A 6,849-nucleotide genomic window follows, 5' to 3' on the forward strand; every position below is an offset into this window, starting at 1 on the left:
TTCTATTATATAATAATTATGATAATTCTTGATAAATATAATATTTTATGGAAATTAGTGGTTATTTTTGGTTAAGTTCTACTAATTTCTAGTAATTTCTATTATACTAATTTATGATAATTCTTGGTCAATATATACTTATTATATGATAGTTTATTGGTCAATTAGTGGAAATTAATTTTATTATATAATTTTTACTAATTTCTGGTAATTTCTATTATATACTAATTTCTTGGTAAATATATACTAATGTATTATATTTATTATATGGTAGTTTATTGGTAAATTATAGTAATTTATCGATTTTATGGAATTTAGTGGATACTTTTGGACATTTTTGCTAATTTATGATAATTTTTGGCAAATTATTTTAATGTATTTAGGATTACATTATTTGATAATTCCAAGTAATTATCATCCTAAAGTCTACTAATTTGTGATAATTTCTTTTGATTTATTTTTAGTAATTTTTTATAAATATTGGTAATTTATGTCTAATAATTATAATTTCTTTTAATTTATATTTGATAATTTTTATAATTATTTGACAATTGTTATTGTTACATTATTTGACAATTTTAGGTATAAGAGTTATTAAATTAAAAAAAAATCAAATAGAAATATTTTTAACTTACAATATGTAACAATCTTCAAAGCACAAAATCTATAAATGTAAATCAAAGCAATTCAAGGTTCAAAGTATCGACACATATTGTTCCGTATCGGCCGATATGTATCGTGTCAGTGGCTTCCCGATATGCCCCTACAAGGGTTGTATCGGGTCAGCCACTGGTTCAGAGGGTAGCCAGGCCTTAAACTAGCCCTTCTGAACCGATTTCAAAAAAAAAAAAAGTAAAACATAAAAAAGAATTGACACAGGCATATCGGTCCATGTCTATATTTAGAACCTTGAAGCAATTCATTAAGCTAAATGCAAATAGCATTTTTAACTAACATTATGTAACAATCTTCAAAGCATAAAACCCAAAAATTTAAACCAAGAAATTTAATAAGCAAAAAAACAAACACTATTTTTGCTGATTTTTGTTAACATTATTTATTAAATATTTAATTATTGACAACATTTATCAATAATAGTAAGTAATTATAATATTTTATTAAATAATCAGTAATAATAGTTTTAATAATATTATTTAGTTATTTTTAAAATATCAGTAATTATTAAATTTATGAATAGGATTTATTAAATTAATAATTACCGAAATTAAATTAAATCAATAGTATGTATCAGTAATAGTTAGTAATTATAATACTTTATTAAATAATCAATAACAATACTTTTAATAACATTTTTAATTATTTTTAATATAACAATAATTACTAAATTTGTCAGCAGTATTTATAATTTTAATTTAAAGTAAAAGTAAAGTAAATATCTATTTATTAACAATATTTATAATTACAGTAATTATTAATTATAATCACTAATTATATATTTATTAAATTACTGTAATAATCAGTAATTATTAAAACTAGGTTACTAAATTTATTAACAATATTTATAATTTTAATTTAAAGTAAATATCTATTTATTAACAATATTTATAATAATAGTAATTATTAATTATAATCACTAATTATATATTTATTAAATTAATTTAATAATCAGTAATTATTAAAACTGTTTAAAATAAGTAGATAACAGTATTATAGTTGATAAAAAGGGGAGACCACCCCTTTCGTATTTATATATATATTGATGTTGCTCAATCCGAGGTGATGCATGAACTGAGGAGAGCAACCAGATAGTCCTTTTCAATAGGGCGGTGTTGAGCTACAAGGACGAGGCCGCGCTTCAAGACCTGTGATCAAGAAAGGTGAAGTTAGAGGCCTTAGGAGTTATCCCCGGGTAGGTACTCCAACGCTCAAGTCAGTAGGAGGTGATGGATGGCTGGGCCGAGTTATAGGGATGCTGGTCCATGACTGTTACTACACACGCAAGGCCTCGGGAACCGAAGCGATGTTCAAAGCATTAATTGCCTCGGTTCACCCTTCAACACTGATCCAACCAATGCCGCACATGCCTAGGGTTCACCCAGAACCACCGGTATAGTTAACTGCTCGGGCCTCCTTAGGACACAGACCAAGGGAGGCCACGCCATGCCTTAACCGAGCACCCCACTCTTCAATTTCGAAACTAGGGGAGTGGTGTTCAGATTCTGAAACTTCAAGAGCAAGTTCCTCAGTCGTGGCCGAGCATCACAGTAGTCTCAACACCGAAGCTCAGCCTCCCATCGGCATCAAAGAGCCCTTCCTCAGCCGAGCTGAGCCCTCGACTTCAGAGAGGACTCAGCGCAGCACCGCCATACAGTAGACTCAGGTATAACTTGGATCAACACCGCAACACCCCGCCAAGCTACGCGTCCGGGAAACACCTCCCTCTCCTCGGCCATAGCTCATATTGCGTGGATCTCGGATTTTGGCATGTGCCGAGGAACATCAAGTCGACCAGACACTCAACCAAACTTCAAAAGACCTTCAACTTGGAGTTCCTCAGCCGAGGAATAGGGCATCCTGTCGTGCCACACCTCGGTCGAACACCGCATGCCTCAACTTCAGAACTGGGGGAGTGGTGTTCAAGTCATGGTTGAGCTGGTCCAGAGAGACATGTGGCCGCCTAGTCATTGCTCGATCAGCCCAGCCACGTCGGCATAGCTGGGCTATGCTATTACTATGGCCCCCCATCTCATCCTCTCAGCCACATCAGCTACACGTCACGCGGATAAGCATAACTACGGATAAGGAAGAATGAAGAGGACAACTCCACCGGGGATTAGGGCTCTATCCCGAATACCTCGGCGGGGAACCTCATCCCGACAACCCTGGAAGCCCAATCTGACCAAGAGACAAATCTTCGCATATAAAAGGTATTCCATGCTCAAGGTAAGGGATTCCAACTTATGACACCCATACTGCTATTCTGCCGAGCTTCGTTAAGGTGGCGCTTGATCCGTGCCGTTGATCTGGCGTCGATTCGCGTTCCTTGGGGTTATAAGAAGGGGTGGACGAGCCTTCCTCCTTTGTCATTTGCGAGAGGGATTGCTTCAATTGCTCGGTGAGGCATTGTTTCGTTGCTCGGCTTGTGCTCTTGTTCTTTGGCTTCAAGTTTGGTAAGATGTCTTCCTCATCCTCCCGTTCTTCTTCTGTTTTTTATTCTTCTTTAGGTTTCCAGGGTGCTTGGGTGTTTGAGGGTAGAGGTAGAGCTTCCCTGAGGAATTTGAGGTTTCCGAGGTTGAGGAGTCTGAGTCTGCCGAGGTTGGTCCTTTGAGGGTAGAGGTAGAGCTTCCCCTACGGGTTGGTCATCGGTTTGGGACCACGCCCTGTGTCTTAACCCTTGAGGATATGGCTCGGATTTGAGCTATGTACGATATCCCCGAGGAATTCTGTATGAGGTGCCCACAGCTCGGCGAGATATGTGTATGAGCACAGTTTGGAAGTCAGGCTGAGGTTTCCTCTGAATGAAGGGATCGTCGGGGTGCTTGGGTGGTACCGGGTACTTCTAGTGCAGCTGATGCCGAACTCCTTTAAGTTTTTGTTCAGCCTCATGTCTTACTACGCTGTTCGTGACATTGAGCTGAACCTGGGCATGGTGAGCTTCCTTCTTCAGCTAAAGCATCACCAGCAGGGGTATTATTACTTTTCAACTAGGAAGAACGTCAAGGTGTTGGTTGAAACCCCCAATTTTGTGTAGCATTCGAAGGAGAGTTTCTTCTTTGTGCAATTTCCTAGGGGGTTCTCACTTTCTGCTATGCTGCAGGTGCCGAGGATGAAAATGCCCCAGCCTTTGTGGTTGGCTCACCTGGGAGGAGATGTCGGCTTTGAGCATGATTCACGAGATAGACGTGGTAGCTTGCACATGCTCGGAGATGTTGATGCTCGCTGGGTTGATGCGTGGGGTGGCCGGTCTGTTCTTTTCATTGGTTTGCCGTACTTATAGAATTGTGCTTATTTCCTTACTTCCATGACCTTGTACTTATTGCTCTGCTCCCGTGCTGCAAGTGTTGAGATGGCAACTGAGGAAGAGATTATTCGCCACATAAGGGAGCATCGACAAAGGCAGAGTCGAGCTAATGCGCCGCTGCAGGTTCCCCCCGAGATGGTTCCTTCACTGAGGTCTTCTGAGAGGGCATCTCATTGCCAAAAGAGAGTTCGACGACGAGGAAATGATGATGAGGATGTAGTTGTCATAGATCCCGCGGAGGTCCGTTGGGTTGCCGAGGTTGGGGCAACAACTCGGATATCCACATTCCGCATTGGTCGGTCCATACTAGGGACGGGCTAGAAACCCCAGGGGTTCTTAAGCAACTGCTCTGAGGTATGATGATGGACTACATATCTGAGGAGGTTGTGACCATTGGGAGTTGCGCCCTGGAGTGTTTGCTGATTCGGGCTACGGCTTAGGTGAGCAACTGATTGCTTTTGTTGCTTTTAGTAGGTTTTTTTTGCTAACAATGTCTCTTGTGTCCACAAAATGCGTGCTCGGCTATTGCTCTGGTTGACCACCTCTGGAATTTGCGGGCAATGTATGAGACGGAACATTCCGAGTTCCTGCACCAGAAGGATCAATTGGTCGAGCTTCAGGTGGCAGGGGAACGATTGGTCGTGCTAGAGAAGGAGGTAGTTGAGTTGAAGGCCCTGCTGGTTGAGAAGGCGAACACGGTCCGTAGTCTGAAGCAGGAGATCACTGAGTTGAAGGTGGAAAGGGAGCGAGTGAAGCAAGAGGCCGGCGAGGCGGTGGTGGCGCAGTACAAGGCCTCGGAGGAGCTTAAGCGGGAGATGGATCAGTACGCCATGGCTTCCTACGAGACTGGGTACAACATATTCCGTAGGAGGGCATTGCGCCACTGCCTGGAGCTGGCTAAGATTGCACGGTCTCGGGAGGCGTATGACTTGGAGACTCCCTCTACTTTGGACAATCTTGAAGAGGAGGCTGACGAGGATGAGAATGGAGAGGATGGCGAAGATGGCGAGGAAGATGAGGCTGTTGATCCCCTTTCCAAGGATTAAATAGCTGCAAGGTTCTTTGCTTTCCCTACTCTTGTAATGGCTCGGTATGTCGAGCTTGAATTGCTATACTAGTTACACTTAATGAAAACGTTTTTGTTCTGAACTTGTGGGTGTAAATATCTTCTTCTTTTTACTTTCTCTCTTGTTGGGTTCCTCAGCCTTATCTCGATCGTGGTCTAGAGTTGATTGAGATCTCCAGTCTCTGGACAGCGAGGCTGGAGTATGTTTTGAGCTCTCATGTTTGGGATGCTCAGTTTTTGGTCTCGGGAGCTTTTGGGGCTCTTCTTGGGCTGGTTGTTCCTCGGCTAGCTCTAATCGATGGTCGGTGATTGAGTGGAGTTCAATGACCATCCTCAGGCCTTGATGGGTGGGGGCGTTCTTCTCCACCTTAGGCTCGTCCATCGACAATCGAGTTGAATTGCTTGGTCGAGGATGCGCTACCGAGCTACGCGTTATGGGCCCGGGCCGTTCATAGATCAGTTGGGTCGGTGAGGTGTGCCGAGCTACGGGTGTGTTGCGCGGCATGTGTAGCGAGGGGTGTGTATGTGTGTAATCTGGTGCGGTGCGTGTGTGTGCGATGTGTCGGGCAATCAAACGTGTGGCTCGGATAAAACATTTTGCATTAATAATCAAATTATTGGTAGTACAGCCGTAGATTTCTTGTGTTCCAACTTCTCAATATTGGTCGGCCGTTGAGGTCTTCAAGTCTATAGGTGTCTGGCCCAAGCACTCTGGTGACTCTGTACGGCCCCTCCCAGTTTGGCCTGAGCTTGCCTTCCCCGGGTGTGGGTACGATGATTTTGCAGAGGACAAGGTCGCATGTCTTGAACTTGCATCTTCTAACTTTGGAATCGTAATACTTCACCATCCTCTGCTGCTGTGCCACCATTCTGACATGTGCTCGGTCCTGGGCTTCTTCCACTAAGTTCAAATCCTCGCGTAGGTCTTCGTTGTTCTGGTTTTCATCAAAAAGCTCGGTCTGGAGACTCGGAGAGCCTATTTCCACGGGTACCATGGCCTCGGCCCTGTAGGTCAAGCTGAAGGGTGTCTCTCCAGTAGCCGTCCATGGAGTAGTCCTATATGCCCAGAGTATGCTCGGTAGTTCTTCGACCCACCTTCCCTTGGCCTAATCTAGCTGAGTTTTTAGGCCATGTAACAGGTTCGGTTGGTTACCTCGGTCTGCCCATTGCTCTGGGGTCGATGTATGGCAGTGGTCTGATGATCAATTCTTAAGTCGGCACAGAGAGTTTTGAACTTTCAGTCAGTAAATTGCGTCCCGTTGTCTGTAATGAGGATGCGTGAAATACCGAATCAATAGACAATACCTTGCCAGAAAAAGTTTTGGGCATTTTGTACAGTAATGTGCGCCAGAGCTTTGGCTTCCACCCATTTGGTGAAGTAATCTACTACTACCAGGAGGAACTTCTTTTATGCAACCGCGGTGGGGAAGGAAAGATTTTCGGGAAATGCTTTTTGTGTGTTTTCCACAGACGACGCCAATCTGATGCTGCTCAATCTGAGGTGGTGCACAAACTGAGGAGAGCAACTAGATAATCCTTGCCAATAGGGCGGTGCCAAGCTATAAGGATGAGGCCGCGCTTCAAGACCTGTGATCAAGAAAGGAGAAGTTAGAGGCCCGGGGAGTTATCCCCGGGTAGGTACTTTGACGCTCAAGTTAGTAGGAGGTGATGGATGGCCGAGCGGAGCTATAGAGATGCTGGTTCGGGCAGAATAGCAGTATGGGTGTCAGAAGTTGGAATCTCTTACCTTGAGCTTGGTATACCTTTTATAGCCGAAGATCCGTCCCCTGGTCGGATTGGG

The sequence above is a fragment of the Nelumbo nucifera genome, chromosome 1 (assembly GCF_055504915.1).
Source record: "Nelumbo nucifera cultivar China Antique chromosome 1, China Antique-T2T, whole genome shotgun sequence".
In the NCBI taxonomy this organism is placed as follows: domain Eukaryota; kingdom Viridiplantae; phylum Streptophyta; class Magnoliopsida; order Proteales; family Nelumbonaceae; genus Nelumbo; species Nelumbo nucifera.